The sequence below is a fragment of the Lissotriton helveticus genome, chromosome 2_1 (assembly GCF_964261635.1).
Source record: "Lissotriton helveticus chromosome 2_1, aLisHel1.1, whole genome shotgun sequence".
Lineage (NCBI taxonomy): Eukaryota > Metazoa > Chordata > Amphibia > Caudata > Salamandridae > Lissotriton > Lissotriton helveticus.
Genome location: NC_136059.1, coordinates 1,331,050,069 through 1,331,067,169, shown reverse-complemented (window position 1 = coordinate 1,331,067,169; position 17,101 = coordinate 1,331,050,069).

Sequence of the window (17,101 nt, the reverse complement as noted above, 5' to 3'; positions counted from 1 at the left end):
GTCAGGTCAGATGGAACCCTCTGACGTCACAGTGCTTTGGCAGGACGCGCGTGCAGTAAGCAGCGCGCGTGCTATTACATTGCATGGTACCTTAACTTAAGTAAACACAACAGATACCACCCTGTCCTTGATCGGCCTGCTGGCATCCCCTAAAGTTTAGGGTCATCTACAGAATCTTGGAGGTTACAGTCCAGGTAGGATTCCCTGAGATTAATAGCCGGGGTCCTTGTGACTCTCAGGATAACACTGTAGGGATCCACTAGCCCTGATGAATGCCCCAGACCTTCTAAGTTGTGAGGGCAGAAACATGTTGCCAAATATAGAACGGGCATGAGTCATTGTACTCTGTGACACCCATTATTAGATTGGATTATTTAACATTCCTAGGGTCCTCACGAATAAAAGTGATAACTGAGAAACCCAAAGTTTGTTTTTTAAACTCATCCGGATCCTGGTACCGTCCAGTAGTTTTATATAAGAACTTTCTCCTACGGCCAAGTCTTCGCAGTCCGCCTCGGTAGTATCATCTTACCGGGCTGGGGACATGATGACGAAACACCGGGGAACACAAGGAGGCTTGGGTCCTGTCACTGACTGGCCTGGACCTCTACAATGGAGTAAACAAAAACAAATGGCCAGAAAGGTTCAATTACTAGTACTGCTCCCTAGTGAATTAATTACTAGGTTGCACAACAGTTTAATTAAATTCATTTTTGTATTTTGTCAAAAACTGTTTTCATGAAATGCATCATATGTAATCAAAAAACACACATTAATAAACAATTACATACACTGAAAATGTTACACAAATGAGAAAAAAAAAACATGTACAACCAATAAATGTGCAAAATCACAAAGACAACTGTGCAATGCCTCAAATCACTTAGTTGTGAGGCACCAGTCCATTATATACACAAACAGACAAGCGGACATTGGATTTATTCTAACAGCCTACTTGTCAAAACCAGCCTGAGATTTGTAATTTTATTTATAAGGGGGTCAAATTAAGGACACATAAGTGGGAACAGTTGTGCAGTTGTAGTGCATTTTTTTTGCCCCTAATTAGCCCCTCCCTTTATTCTGTCTCAGCGGCGAGCCAACGCGTTTCGAACCCTTTATTATTTTCGGGTTCTCCTCAGGACACGGACTGGGGATCGCTGTCACTGTAAACAAGAGTAATGAACAGTGGTATCAATATAATTGAACCTGTGAGGGTTCATCTTTTTGCTCAGACTTCTATAACCCTGACCGGATTTTACCTCTTAAAGACTTCTCAGGTCACATAGGTCGTAAGATGTCTTCACAGACGCCAAATAGTATCCTAGAAGCGAGAAAGTTTTGAGAGACCGCTATAATTTCGCTTGATGGACTATCTAAATCATTGGTGTATGACACTCTGTGTGTTGCCGTACCTTGTTGTATTAGGTGTGGGGAGGAGGATGCCGAATTCCCTTGTGCCCACAACTTGGCTACACTCTGGTTGCGAGCTCTGGAAAACTGTTCGCCCTGTAAAAGGACGGGTGTGATATAAAATGCACATTGAATTGATGTAAACAAGCTTGGAGCCATAAATGGAAGGCTTCCTACCTTATCGGGTATTACAGTATGCCGAAGTTATTTGTTACGGGAACAGCGCGGCAGAGATCCTCGCTGAAACCGAATCAAAAATGAAGCTGTTACGAGTGGAAGCTCCTCCTCGCCTGTTACCGAAGAAAGCTGACTGGCAAACGGTCGCGGAACTTACTTGAAAAGCTGCTGCTAGCTCCTTAGTACCGGCATCCATCTCCTAACACCAGGCATGACGCGTGGTTACAGAAAGAACGTGAAAACGCTTTTTGAGGTGGCGGCCGTCACTGCAAGGATACGTGGCGTACAGAGGGAATTCTGGGGTTTGTAGTCCAAGTGCATTTGCTAAGATCGATCAGCCCTGAGAGACACCTGAGGGCAGAATGATACTTGATATCCCTGTTGGGAAGTTGAAGATTACAGATTGCTCAGTTCATTGAGGTCATTAAGACCAGTCATAGCTGTATCAAATTTCAAAATTAGATATGCCTCTTTTTGAGAAAGACGCAAATCGGGGTCACCTCCTGCTCCTGCTGGGCTCCTTATGACGGATAGAATTGTCCAACTTAAATCATCAGCGGAGTGATTTTGTTGCAGGTAGTGTGGTACCAACGGTGCAGTGAGAACTTTCTTGTTTATTCTGAAGCGATGTTGAATTATGCGTTGTCGCACCTCCTGTGTAGTTTTGCCAATGTAAACTTTTTTACATGGACACACAATCGCATAGACTGCATACTTGGTTTTACAATTAGTGAACTCATCATGGCGCCAGTACTTTTTTCCATCGGTGAATAATGTACCCTCCATCGTTATGCTACACACAGAACAGGTGCCACATTTATGGTGTCCTTTTACCGGACTGAGATTAAACAGTGTGCTTTGTGTGTCCTTTTTGATTGCCGGGCGTGTAGATGTAATCTGCTGTCCAACGCTACAGTTCTTTTTGAGCGCGAACAATGGAGACCCGATATCGGGGATGACTTCTTCCACTAGATGCCAGCTGTTCTGGATGATTTTTTGCACTGGATGGGTGTGAGGTCCAAAGGTGATACGCATACCATGCGTTGAGTGGGTGTTTTTTCTCTCTTTTGCAGAAGATCCTCTCTTGGTGTCCATCTGGCTCTCTTCATTGAGTGTCTAAGGAGCTTACGTGGGTAGCCTCTTTCTTGGAGCTTTTGTACCAATGATTGGCCATGTATTTCAAAGTCTTGTACTCGTGAACAATTCCTTCTCACCCTGAGGAATTGTCCATAGGGGAGGTTGTTTTTAAGGCTGCGCGGGTGGTAGCTCTTGAAATGCAGGGCATTATTTTTGTCAGTTTTCTTAAGGAACAGAGATGACATAAGTCCTTCCGATGTTGATTTAATCTCAACGTCAAAGAATGGTAAAGATTTTGAATCATACGTGAGACTAAACTTAATGTCGGTGCTCCGATTGTTGAGCCAACTGTGGAATTCCTGCAATTGTTGAGACGTTCCATTCCAAATACACCACACGTCGTCTATATACCTGAGCCATTGCAGGATGTGTGCCTTGTATGGGTTGTTATTGTACGCACATTTTTCTTCGTATTGAGCCATGTATAGTATGGCCATCTCTGGTGCAAAGGGACAACCCATCGCTGTCCCCTTCACTTGGAGGAACAGCTCGTCTTCAAACATGAAGAAATTCCTTTTCAAAGCTATGGATGCTAGATTGATGATTAGTTACGTCGGCACTCTGTGGGGGCGAGGTCTTTTCTCTTGATAGATTTCCATTGCATCCAGTCCATCTTGTTGGGGAATCTGCGTATATAAAGACGCCACATCCATTGTCACAAGAAGTTGTGACGTGGGAGCAAACTGGAATCCCTCCACCTTATTGATGAATTCCATCGTGTCTCGCAAGTGTGAAGGTACTTCCAGAAAAAACGGTTTAAAAAAAACATCCACAAACTTGGAGATTGGTTCCAATATGGAGTCGCAACCCGACACGATGGGGCGACCCGGGGGTGTCACCAGATCTTTATGTACTATAGGGAGAAAGTAGAGATGGGGTACCCGGGGATGTTTTTTCACCAGGTATTCTGCTTCTTTGGGACCGACTACTCCATTCTCTCTCGCCTCATTGACCAATCTCGATACATCTTGTATAATTTGCGGCGTTGGATCCTGTGTGATGCGCCGATACCAGTCCTGGTTGTCAACATGACTCCTACCTTCTGCCTTGTACAGTTGTTTCGACCACAGGACTACTGCTCCTCTCTTATCAGCTGGTCTGATAACTGCATCTTGTTGGTTTTTGAGTGTGCTGATCGCCTCTTTTTGGCTTCTAGAAAGGTTGGTTGGGACAAATGGTCGCTTTCTTTCCAACGTATTTAGTGAGGACATGACTTTCCCTTCAAAGGTGATTATGTTCTTTGCCATGTTGTTGTTAGGCGGGCAGAAGCAGGACTTGTTTCTAAGACCGGAAACTTCTGTCTGGGACAGATTCTCCGAGTCTTTGAAAAACCATCTCAGTCTGATTTTTCTAAAAAATTCAATGACTTCAAGTTTGATTTTTGTGAAGTCGATGTGAGTTCCTGGCACAAATGACAAGCCCAGTTGTAAAAGATCTTCTTCGGCTTTGGATAATGTTCTGTCCGATAGGTTGATGATAGGGGACTTATTTACGACTTGTAATGCTGTTTGCGTGTGGTCATTTCCCATTGCTGGGGTTTGAATTTGATCCGCGGTTGTTGCTGGCCCTGCCCTAAAAAAGGCCTCTTTTGAGGGTTTCTGTTGGAAAACCCCTCTCCCGGGTCCGATTCTGCTGACGATTTCGAAGATGATGTTTCAGAGAAAGTGAGAAACTTCTTTCTTGATCTACCCTGGTACGTATTGAGATGCCTAACAGAGTCAGGTCGTGTATAGAAGTCATCTTTGAGGTAAGGATACACAGTCTCGAGGTTAAAGGTCTTTTGGTCTTTTTCAAACTTAGATGTCTTGAAATTGATCGTGTGGTCTTTAAATGTTGTAAGTTCCTTTTCGATCTTCTCAAGAAGTGCTTTAGCCTCTGTTTCGGTGTTGTTGTTCTTGATGTTTTGTAATTGTTCCTCAATTTCCTCTATCTCTTTCTGACAGATTCTGTGGGCTGTCTCGATTGTATGTACCATTAGGTTCCGGCTGCATTTAGTACTGATGCAGCTGAACCCTTTCTTGTATATTGGATCATCAGTAAATATGACTGGTACATTTTTTATCTGGAGGCCCCAGGGTATGGTTCCAGCCTTCAGATTGGCAAGAAGGAATTTACCATGCAGTTCAGTTCCCACATGTTTTTTTTTGCAGCCTAATGAGTTTATGTGTAACATTTTGCTGCTTGGCTGTGCTACTCAGGGTGACTGATGCAAAAAGTGAGGAGTCTGAGAGGAGTTTTTGAATGTGATCCTCACTGAATGACAAAGTGTCTTTTTCAGACATATTTGTTATCACAGGAAGGGAGTTTCCTGGATTCAGTTAATGAATTCAAATTGTATCTATTTGTTGATAAGAAGCCTTGCGGACTAGCGCCCGCTCTACAAACAGGGGAACACAAGGAGGCTTTAGTCCTGTCACTGACTGGCCTGGACCTCTACAATGGAGTAAACAAAAACAAATGGCCAGAAAGGTTCAATTACTAGTACCGCTCCCTAGTCAATGAATTATTAGGTTGCACAACAGTTTAATTAAATTCATTTTTGTATTTTGTCAAAAACTGTTTTCATGAAATGCATCATATGTCATCAAAAAACACACATTAATAAACAATTAGATACACTGAAAATGTTACACAAATGAGAAAAAAACATGTACAACCAATAAATGTGCAAAATCACAAAGACAACTGTGCAATGCCTCAAATCACTTAGTTGTGAGGCACCCGTCCATTATATACACAAACAGACAAGCGGACATTGGATTTATTCTAACAGCCTACTTGTCAAAACCAGCCTGAGATTTGTAATTTTATTTATAAGGGGGTCAAATTAAGGATACATAAGTGGGAACAGTTGTGCAGTTGTAGTGCATTCTTTTTGCCCCCAATTAGCCCCTCCCTTTATTCTGTCTCAGGTGGCGAGCCAACGCGTTTCGAACCCTTTATTATTTTCGGGTTCTCCTCAGGACACGGACTGGGGATCGCTGTCACTGTAAACAAGAGTAATGAACAGTGGTAACAATATAATTGAACCTGTGAGGGTTCATCTTTTTGCTCAGACTTCTATAACCCTGACCGGATTTTACCTCTTAAAGACTTCTAAGGTCACATAGGTCGTAAGATGTCTTCACAGACGCCCAATAGTATCCTAGAAGCGAGAAAGTTTTGAGAGACCGCTATCATTTCGCTTGATGGACTATCTAAATCATTGGTGTATGACACTCTGTGTGTTGCCGTACCTTGTTGTATTAGGCGTGGGGAGGAGGATGCCGAATTCACTTGTGCCCACGACTTGGCTACAATCTGGTTGCGAGCTCTGGAAAACTGGTCGCCCTGTAAAAGAACGGGCGTGATGTAAAATTGCCATTGAATTGATGTAAACAAGCTTGGAGCCATAAATGGAAGGCTTCCTACCTTATCGGGTATTACAGTATGCTGAAGTTATTTGTTACGGGAACAGCGCGGCAGAGATCCTCGCTGAAACCAAATAAAAAATGAAGCTGTTACGAGTGGAAGCTCCTCCTCGCCTGTTACCGAAGAAAGCTGACTGGCAAACGGTCGCGGAACTTACTTGAAAAGCTGCTGCTAGCTCCTTAGTACCGGCATCCATCTCAGGCATGAGGCGTGGTTACAGAAAGAACGTGAAAACGCATATTTGAGGTGGTGGCCGTCACTGCAAGGATACGTGGCGTACAGAGGGAATTCTGGGGTTTGTAGTTCAAGTGCATTTGCTAAGATCGATCAGCCCTGAGAGACACCTGGCGGCAGAATGATACTTGATATCCCTGTTGGGAAGTTGAAGATTACAGATTGCTTAGTTCATTGAGGTCATTAAGACCAGTCATAGCTGTATCAAATTTCAAAATTAGATATGCCTCTTTTTGAGAAAGACGCAAATCGGGGTCTCCTCCTCCTCCTGCTCCTGCTGGGCTCCTTATGACAGATAGAATTGTCCAACTTAAATCATCAGCGGAGTGATTTTGTTGCAGGTAGTGTGATACCAACGGTGCAGTGAGAACTTTCCTGTTTATTCTGGAGCGATGTTGAATTATGCGTTGTCGCACCTCCTGTGTAGTTTTGCCAATGTAAACTTTTTTACACTGACACACAATCGCATAGAGTGCATACTTGGTTTTACAATTAGTGAACTCATCATGGCACCAGCACTTTTTTCCATCGGTGAATAATGTACCCTCCATCGTTATGCTACACTCAGAACAGGTGCCACATTTATGGTGTCCTTTTACCGGGCTGAGATTAAACAGTGTGCTTTGTGTATCCTTTTTGATTGCCGGGCGTGTAGATGTAATCTGCTGTCCAACGCTACGGTTCTTTTTGAGCGCGAACAATGGAGACCCGATATCGGGGATGACTTCTTCCACTAGATGCCAGCTGTTCCGGATGATTTTTTTCACTGGATGGGTGTGAGGTCCAAAGGTAGATACGCATACCATGCGTTGAGTGGGTGTTTTTTCTCTCTTTTGCAGAAGATCCTCTCTTGGTGTCCATCTGGCTCTCTTCATTGAGTGTCTAAGGAGCTTACATGGGTAGCCTCTTTCTTGGAGCTTTTGTACCAATGATTGGCCATGTATTTCAAAGTCTTGTAATCGTGAACAATTCCTTCTCACCCTGAGGAATTGTCCGTCGGGGAGGTTGTTTTTAAGGCTGCGCGGGTGGTAGCTCTTGAAATGCAGGGCAATATTTTTGTCAGTTTTCTTAAGGAACAGAGATGACAAGTAGGCTGTTAGAATAAATCCAATGACCGCTTGTCTGTTTGTGTATATAATGGACTGGTGCCTCACAACTAAGTGATTTGAGGCATTGCACAGTTGTCTTTGTGATTTTGCACATTTATTGGTTGTACATGTTTTTTTTTCTCATTTGTGTAACATTTTCAGTGTATGTAATTGTTTATTAATGTGTGTTTTTTGATGACATATGATGCATTTCATGAAAACAGTTTTTGACAAAAAACAAAAATGAATTTAATTAAACTGTTGTGCAACCTAGTAATTCATTGACTAGGGAGCGGTACTAGATGAAGAAATACCTGCATGACACTATTATGTGTGTGAGGCATGCTCTTCCATTAAGGATGGTCTTCCCGTTCTGAACGGCCCCCACGCAACTTGTAATAGGAGGTACTGGACCCGACTTGGGGTTCTGTGCCTTTTCGTCTCACATTGACACCCTACTATATTGTGGTTTGTGTTCATGTGTTATAGTGTTGTAAGTTTATTTTATATTTGTATTTCTTCCATTGTAATTACTTGTTTTGTAAAGCGAGCTCCTGCTTGTGATTATTATTCATATATAGTGTGTTTATACTTGAATGTAACTGTTCCCAGCTCGCGCCGCTTTCGGTGTTGGTTTGCTCAGTTACTGCTGAGTGGCTGGTGCAGAAGGTGTGCTGGTTGTTTGGACTCCTTGTTCTGATGTACTGAAACCTTACAAATAAACTATACGGTTGCACTCACCTGAAGAGGTCTGCTTTCAACATTTGTCGACAAACTGTTGACCAGTGAGGACTGGAGTTTCAGGAGCCCCCAGCCTGTAACAGACCTTGAGTTTGCCGTTGTTATGCGACTTCGACGTGGTGTTGTCAGTTATTTTAGTGGCCACTTATTATTGACGTGAGTTTTGATTTACACCAGTGCATTTGTTTTTCACCCATTTTGCTGCATCTGCCTGACATGTTCTTGCTCTCACACGCGCACTGGAGCACGACGGTCTTCCTTGAATCTGTGTTGCATGCACATGTCTATGCACTTGTTAGAAGGATAACAAGGCATTCCTGTGACATCCTTATGTCTTGCATGCATGGCGGCCATCTTTAATCTCGCCTCTTGTGTTTTGTTCAGCCATTTCAGGTTGGGCAAATATCTTCACGTGAGTGGTATTACAATTGATGGTAAACTTATTTAAAAAAAATTCTCTTGTTTCTGGGTTGTCTGCAGCAAAGTATTAATGGTATTTGGTACATTTTAGTGTTTTATTGAAAAGTTAATAGCTTAATTTGACATTCATTTGGTAGGCTTGGAAACACTTTCGGAAGCATAACTCACCTTGTATTATGGCTACAATGGCTTCAACAAAGTTTGCCCAAACCTCCCTATTTCTTCAAAATCCAGTGAAACCGACAATTAATTGTGCATGTAGTTAAGATCATTTCAAAATGATCTGATTGCTTTTGGGGCTGAAGAATCTGAACTGATGCACAAAGCTGCGATTTTATTTAGTCGCTTAGGCCATGACGGGCAACACATTTTTGATAATTTACAAAAAGCTGTGACACCTTCTGGGGAATCTGGAGATTGGGATAAGTTCTCAGAAGCTGTTATAAGACTCAAGTGAAAGTTTGCAGAAGAGCCTAGCGGGCTGTTAGAGAGGTTTCATTTCTTTAAACAGAGGCAGTATCCTATTGAGTCAATAGAGGAATATATTTCTGCTTTAAGGACGGGGCATCTTTTAACACTTATGTCAGGGATCAATTTGTATGCAGCTATTTCTCCCAGAAAGTACAGAAAAGGCTCCTTAGCTGCAGAGAACCTTTTTTAGACTAAGTGCTTGACTTGGCAAAGAGTAGTGAATGTTCAATTGTATCCTCAAGCGTGATGGCTCAGGAGAGTGTCATACCGTCACCTATCTTTGGGAATGCCTTAGGATGTCCAGATCACATTGATGCATTTCGTATGAGGTGTAACAGTTAGCGCACCAGCATTCCCCGGTGGCGCGTGTCCACTGATCCCTGCCCCTGCGCTCACGCCGGCTGGCATGAGCACGTGTATAAATGAAGAGGGCGGAGCTGCGAAGGCAGAACTCGTGCAACCAAGACACTGTGTGCCCATGTTTCTGTACAGAGCACAGCGAGGCCCTAGCGCACAGCACGCCGTGGGAGAGTGGCCCCCCGCATACATTACACTGGCGATTAGAGCGGTGAATCACACACCTGCTCCTGCCCTGCAGAGTTGCAGCTCACTCCTCTGAGGCCACGAGGTCCTCTCCTGAGTACAGTAGGCCCGCTGCAAGTGACCACTGATTGGCCTCAGTCCCTATATAAGCTCCCACCTGGTGATAAAGATGATCCCAGCAGCTCTTACCGGCCGCCGCATCCACCCAGTGGACCATCCACACCACGTCAAGGGGGTGAGCCATGCATGCCCCAGGGGACAGCACAAGGACACAATAGTGACCCATGCTAGCCCATCAAGCTCCATGCGCCTGAGCATACATGGCCCCACACAATGCTCAGTGCCACCACACAGTCTCCTGTGCACGTAGGCTATCCGCAAGAAGGAAGCATCCTTGCTAGGCCGCACGTCGGCGCCCATGTCATCAAGATGACGCCGCCCAGGCCCCTGTGCCAGCTACTCCACATCGCCCCATCTCAGGCGTTCTGCCTCCATTCGGTGAGTCGGTCGACCCCTCCACGACCGCACCAAGATGGCAAACTTGGCTTGGCCGCCTGGAGAGCTACTTCATCGCCATGCGGGAAAAGGATGGGGCAGTGAAACACTCGCTGCTGCTCCATTATGCAGGTGAGGAAATCTACCTCTTGTTCAAGCACCTAGCGAACACAGGCCCCCGATGACTACGCTGCAGCGGTCACAGCCCTAAATACCCACTTCGATCCCCAAATGAACCCAGAGTTCGAACACTTCAAGCTGAGGCAAGCCTAGCAAAGAGAGGGCGAGTCGGTAGATGCGTTTCACGCACAGCTCAGAGAACTAGCTGCCACTCCCCTCGTGGGAGACCGAGCAGCAGAGGAGATAAGAGCCCAGCTGATCCTTGGGATACACAGCAAAGTCCTACGAGGCCTCATACTCAGGCAGCCGAATATACGATGAACGACACCCTCGTACTAGCACGGTCTCACGACCTGTTGGCAGCGCGGGCAGAAGAAATGGACATCGCATTAGTGAGTGGGGCGGAGAAGAGCGTCACGGTCAAAGTGGAAAGAACTGACAAAGTCAGGTAAAAGGCAAGACCCAGACCGTGAGATCGCCAGCCACAGACCCCAAAGAACCGCTGCAGGTATTGTGGGTATGAGGAACATCTCTTACAGTCATGCCCAGCACAAGGGAAAACCTGCACTAACTGTGGGATCGCGAGCCACTTCACATCTGTGTGCAAAACTAAGAAACAACGCAAGGAAGGAAGCCAACAAAACCAGTGAGGAGGATGGTCGCCAACTGTCGAAAGTCTCGCTAACATCACAGCCCGGAAGTAAAAAAAGAGAACCGATAGCCTACCAAGGGAATGATTCCACGTCGGAAGACGAAGAGGAGACATACCTAGTCTCATTCACCCAAGCCCTGAAGAGTAGGAGGCAACCCCAACCCCCCTGCACAATCCAGATTGCAGGGTCAAATGTCAATGCAGTAATTGACACTGGCGCATCAGTGACAGTAATGGGAATCCAGCTATACAACAAGCTAGGACCCAAACCGGAACTCAGACCATCGAAGGCCCAGTTCTTCGCCTGTGGTAGCGATTCGCCACTGCCGCTCCGAGGAAAAAGGACTGTGCCAGTACAGTCAGAAGGCATGGAGATCACCATCGTCATCCACATAGTTAACCAGGAGGCGGACAAGCTGCTCAGCAGACATGCGGCTGAAGACTTAGGTCTGGTGATGTTCGCCAGGAGAGTACAAGTGAACCAGACGGAAGAGTTGTTGAGCCATCTAAAGATTTGTTTAAGGGGCTAGGCAAACTAAAGAGAGCCCCCATTAAATTACACAAAGACCCGACTGTGCCACCAACAGCCCTATGACACCGAAGCATCCCTTTTCATCTCCGACCGCTGGTGGAAGAAGATTTACAGAAGCTCGAAGACCAAGGGGTCATAGAGAACCTGTCAGGGCCTACGCCATGGGAGTCACCCATGGTAATCGCGGAAAAGCCCAGTCAACTGGGGAAGATCAGACTCTGCATAGACATGCACCTCCCAAACAAGGTCATTCGGTGCAAACACCACATAATGCCGACTATGGATGACATCGTGACCAATCTGAACGGGTCCAGATGGTTCTCGAAGTTGGACTTGAATGCCGGCTATCACCAACTAACACTTGCCAAGGACAGCCGGTACATAAATACGTTCAGCACACACCTAGACCTCCGGAGGTATAAACGGCTGAGCTTCAGCATATCATCTGCCACAGAAATATTCCAAAATGCCATCAAGGAGATCCTGGTAGGACTCCCTGGGGTCTCAAACGTGAGTGATGATATCCTCATCCACTCGAAGACTGTAGAAGAGCATTACCAGCACGTGAGAGCTATGCTGCAATGACTTCTGGAACACGGGGTCACCTTGCACAAGGAAAAGTGCCTGCTCTTCCAAAAAACAATTGAGTTTTTCGGCTACACGTTCACGTAAGAAGGCATACAGGTCGACCCACGGAAGTCCCAAGCCATTAAGTATCACGAGACAAATAAACTCAGCAATGATGGAAAGGTAAAATGCAAGAGCTGTTATTATGTAGTATATGGTTAACCAGTTGACATGTTGTACAATCATGGGATTTGCAGAGGCCAATGTTTGGAGAATTATTGAAACCAATGGTTAATTATGTTAACTCTTCTTCCATAAAATGACATTCTAGAAGCATTAGGCAAATGAGAGAATTATGCAAACCGTTTCTATTTGAACATATTAAGTACTCGTGAAAGATCCAGAGCTCACGCTGCTTCACGTGCACCCGTGAGAAAAGACAAATCCCCAAGGCTATTTAAACCCCACCCGCTAAGCTATTGATGCTTCGCTTCGTGACAGAACAACACCTATCTGACTCCGGACCAGTGGCGAATCCTCCGCAGCTCTTCACCCAGCTTTCTTCATCCGGCTCCCTTCACCCGACGTCTCTGGCAGGGTCTGGATTTGTTTCCCTGGCTCTCCTTCCGGCCCCCCCATTCTGGCTTCCCATCTCTTCTGATTTCCCTGCAGGAGAAAGAAAAGAAAGACGGTCAACAAAAGAGTTGCCACGCAACTCTTGGCGAGAACGGTAAAGCATGTGATCCAGCGCGGCTTCAAACAAAACCCGCAAACCATGACTATACTTCCTAGGAGCTATTCACACATTACTCGTCAGTGGGGCCCATCACACCGCAAGTCATTTATACGCACGTTCACCCTGCTCCCAGGATTAGTGAAGACTAGAGGAGAGCTGCTGCATTCTAGCGGAGTGTCTTATTTTATTCTAAATTTAATACACTATATACATCTGCAGTTTGTCAATATTACCATGGTTTTATTTTCAAGAGAACATTAACACACCGCACCATTTCGTCAATGGATCTGCTAGTAAAAGTTAACTAATGGACAACAAGACCAGCTTAATTCTCCATTTATTTAATTTTTATTTAGAGATTAAATCTCCTAGCATAACCTTTCTTTATTCGCTCTATTTTAATAATCATTTAAACATTCAATAACCTAGAGAGAAAGAGAAGTTAAATTCAAACATTTTAATTTATTAGCATAACAGTTCAGAAAAATAAGTAATATTACCAAGATTTCAGGACACGGACATCAGAGCAAGGACAGCATAGTTCCCAAAAACCACCTCTCTATTATTTTTTGATATTCACCTCCCATCCGGACTCCGCAGCCATCAAAAGTTAAAGTCAAGAAAAATTAAAATCTTTGCACTATAAAAAAATAGTTCATCAGTCCGACAGCATGTCGTGGTGCGAAAATAAAATCAAAAGCAAGCTTTTTTCTCACTTCCAAACGCCCTCTTTTATACCCTTTTACCCTTACATATCTATCTAAGATTTGAAACTTTTAGGGTCCTCGTTTATCCTCATTGGTCAAAGTAAGGGGTGGATGAGCATAACCTCATCTCTTCTTTGTCCATATTTCCGCCAAGTCATCGTTATAGTAAAAAAAAAAAAGGCCTCGATTGTTCTTTAACAGTTTTTTCACTTGTGTCCTTTAAATTGTTATTTCATACTGGTTTCCCATGCTCACGATGCGGACATACACATTTTTGGCACTTGGTTGAATATTCAGGCTACGCTGACCTTGACCCACGCTGTACAGGCACAAGCTGCTTGCACTTCTCTCGAGCACAGTCGTGCATGTGTAGATCATCACAGTCTCGGAGTCTCACAAACTTCCATTTTACATTAGGCCTCAAGGGCCTTTATGGGATCTATTACAGAAACAAACACAATTAAACGTTAGATTTCAAAGTGTAGCCCTTCTGTTTACCTCCCCCCATTTTAAGGTAACCCTGTTAATTATTACCTAGCATTTTTAGCCACAAATAAGCATAGTTTACTTACCATTCTCCATCATTTCTGCCACAATAAGACTTACAAAAAGCATATACACATAGATTTTCGTTAGATCATGACATTTGCGTACCAGATTAATACAACAATTTCACTTTATTAGTAGATTAAAATTCGCAACACAAGCAAATTAGTATCTCACGTGTATTTGTGTGTGTGCATTCTATTCTATGTTGGTTCATTTCAAAACCACACGATTAATACATATTACTGTTATGGGGAAGAAATTTCACGAGAGGTATACAAAAATATTTGTTTTCACCCTCGCTCCATCAACTCCCCCTTTGGTGATTTATCACCAAATAACACCCAAAATTTCGTAAATTTTATCTCAACATGTTTCAAATTCTTTTAATTAGTATGCGTTATACTCTAGTTTCTTCCAGTTTCTTTCTATCTTGATAAAGTTTCTCTTTGAACTCTTCCATTTCAATGTCACCTTTTTCAAGTTCTCTTTCTTGCCTTTCTTCAAATTCTTTCTTTATAGACTTTTTAAGTTTTCCTCTTTTTCTAAGTTTACAACCTGATCTTAAAATCAAAAACACTACTATTATTAATGTCACTGGAATTAGTATCTTCCCTATTATGGATCAACCTATTTCATAAAACCAATTTCTAACTGTTGAAAAACTTCTACCAAGTTGCTCAAGAACACCATCAACCTCCAGTGGTTTAATTTCCTTATGCAACTCTGTAAGATTTGTAGTATATCTTTCAATGTTTTGACTTTTATCTGGAATGTGTGACAACAGTGTTGTACCTTTAAAATTCCACAGACTCTTCCTTCTTTTGCCAAAATTATATCAAGAGCAAGTCGATTTTGCATCACCATAGCTCTCATAGCAACTATTTGGGTATTTACCATTAGAAATCCTCCTGCTGTATCTGTTGACAAACGATCTACTATCGTTGACAATTTCCGTATTCTGTTTGCATTGAAAGATATACCCGCAGCTGGTATCAAGGCTCCAAAAACATCACTTATTATTTCTATCACACTTTCTCTTCTTCTACGACTTAAAGGTTTACCTATCTCGTGAATTCCATTACTTCCTCTATCTGCATGGGAAAGTTTAGGAAAGACCAGGCCTATATAACAGGACCCATACCAGTGTTCTGGCAATCTATAATAAGCTTTGTTCCCGCAGAGAAATTATATCCCAGGAAAGACTGGATGATTGCCTCCTTTAAATCCGAACCCCCCTTTTATAATGTATGTATCTTCACATTGGCTTGCTCCCACAAAATAATATCATACACAGTGTTATCTCGCCGAATACATAGTTTCCCTAATAATGGTGTATAGCCACAATCACATTATGTCCTTCAATAATATCATCCTCAAATGTTCACATTGTAGATATAGTTTGCTTTGCTTTTTCTCTCCTTTTATACTGACTCCTTTCTTCTACCATGTCCAAAAAGGTTTTTTCTTAATTTCTCATTTTACAGGTCAAATTATGTTTAAACGCATAATCATGGGTCAACTCTTGTGTTTCCAAAAAATATTCCCCAAAAACTTTTGCATGTAACTCCATATGTTAATGGAAGATGATGGCATGTCACACCCTCTGATACAGATGCTGGTAAATTCACACAGACCTAACAATCAATTGCATCCATTCTCCTCACATATTCAGACAATAACTTTGAAAACGTATTACGAGAAAAATCGCTAATCGAGTTATCTTGATGTACTTCAGGTCTATACACATGCAACATTTCACCCTTTGCCTCATAGGTCTTTTCTTTCATACTCTCATTTGCCTTTCCTTTTTCAAAATCTGGCCTGAAAGGAAATATAATAGCTAAAATCAACCATACCAACATTAACAATCCAGTACATATTAACCACATTCTACATCATTTTCTAAAAATGGTACATTTCGATCTTGTTACATCATTAGTAGCCATTTAAAAAAAAAAATTACACAGCGCTTTCCACAATGTTTTCTGCCCTTATATTGTCTCTTTTAAATCTTTTCTTTGCACTTAAAGTGCCCTTATCACCAGAAATTAAAACAATTATTGTTCCTTAACCTTTTTCCCTTTTCACAGTTTCCCAAATTTAGGTACTTCTTTTCTTTCTTTTGAGTTACAGTTCACTCACTTTCTTTTTCTTCGTTTTGGCAATTCAAATTTTCTTGACTGCTATTCACTTCACTTATTGGCGGCAACATCATATAAGTCCACTCAGGTGACTTGTATTTCTAATTTGGTCTTCTCACTCTTTTTGGCCTTTGCACAATTTCTATCTTTTTACCCAACAACTCCTTTTGACTGGTTATTTTGTTTACTCGATCCTCTTGTACTTTTGCTTTATTAACCAGTTTAAATTTCAGTCCATCAGTTTCTTTAGGCCAATTATCTCCTTTACAGGCTCTCTTGGTTTCAGGTCCGACAGTGTTACGTTCCACTCTCCAAGCTCTCTTTCTTGAGCTTCTTCTCAATTGAGTTTCATCTTCACTGTCAACAGACTCTGTTTCAGATCTCTCAATAGTTTCATTGATGGTGAGCTTTATAATGTCTGTTTCTTTTACTGAGCTTGTTTTCTCTTTGGTCAGTTCTTTCTCTCTGTTAGGAACTTCTCCATAGCTGGTACTTGGAAGCTCATCCTCATCGTGAGTTATTTCCTTTTCACCAGTTTCGAGATTCCAGTTACTGCTTTCAGACTGCCTTTTAGTATTTTCCTGACTACCAGTTTATCTTCACTTTGCTCAGTGTGCTTACTGGTATCAGTTCTTACCAAATTTCGACTTTCAGGTCGATCTTCAGAATTTGGCACTTTAATAGCTTCACTTTCTCCTTCAGACGCAGAACTTCCATCTGATATTTCCAGATGTCGACGAACAGGTCGAGCTTCAGTATCTGGATCTTTCTCTGGTTCACCTTCAGAATCTGAGTCCGTTGTGCTTTCTCCTTCGTCCTGTGGATTTTCAGGTTCAGGCACACGGATGGTGTGGCTAGCGTGCACCCATCTCTTTACTCCGGCACATTTAACTGCAGTTGTGCTAACCATAATGACTTGTCTGGGCTTCTGCCAATGAGGGACTAAGCAGTTTGTTCTCCTGTCTCCCTT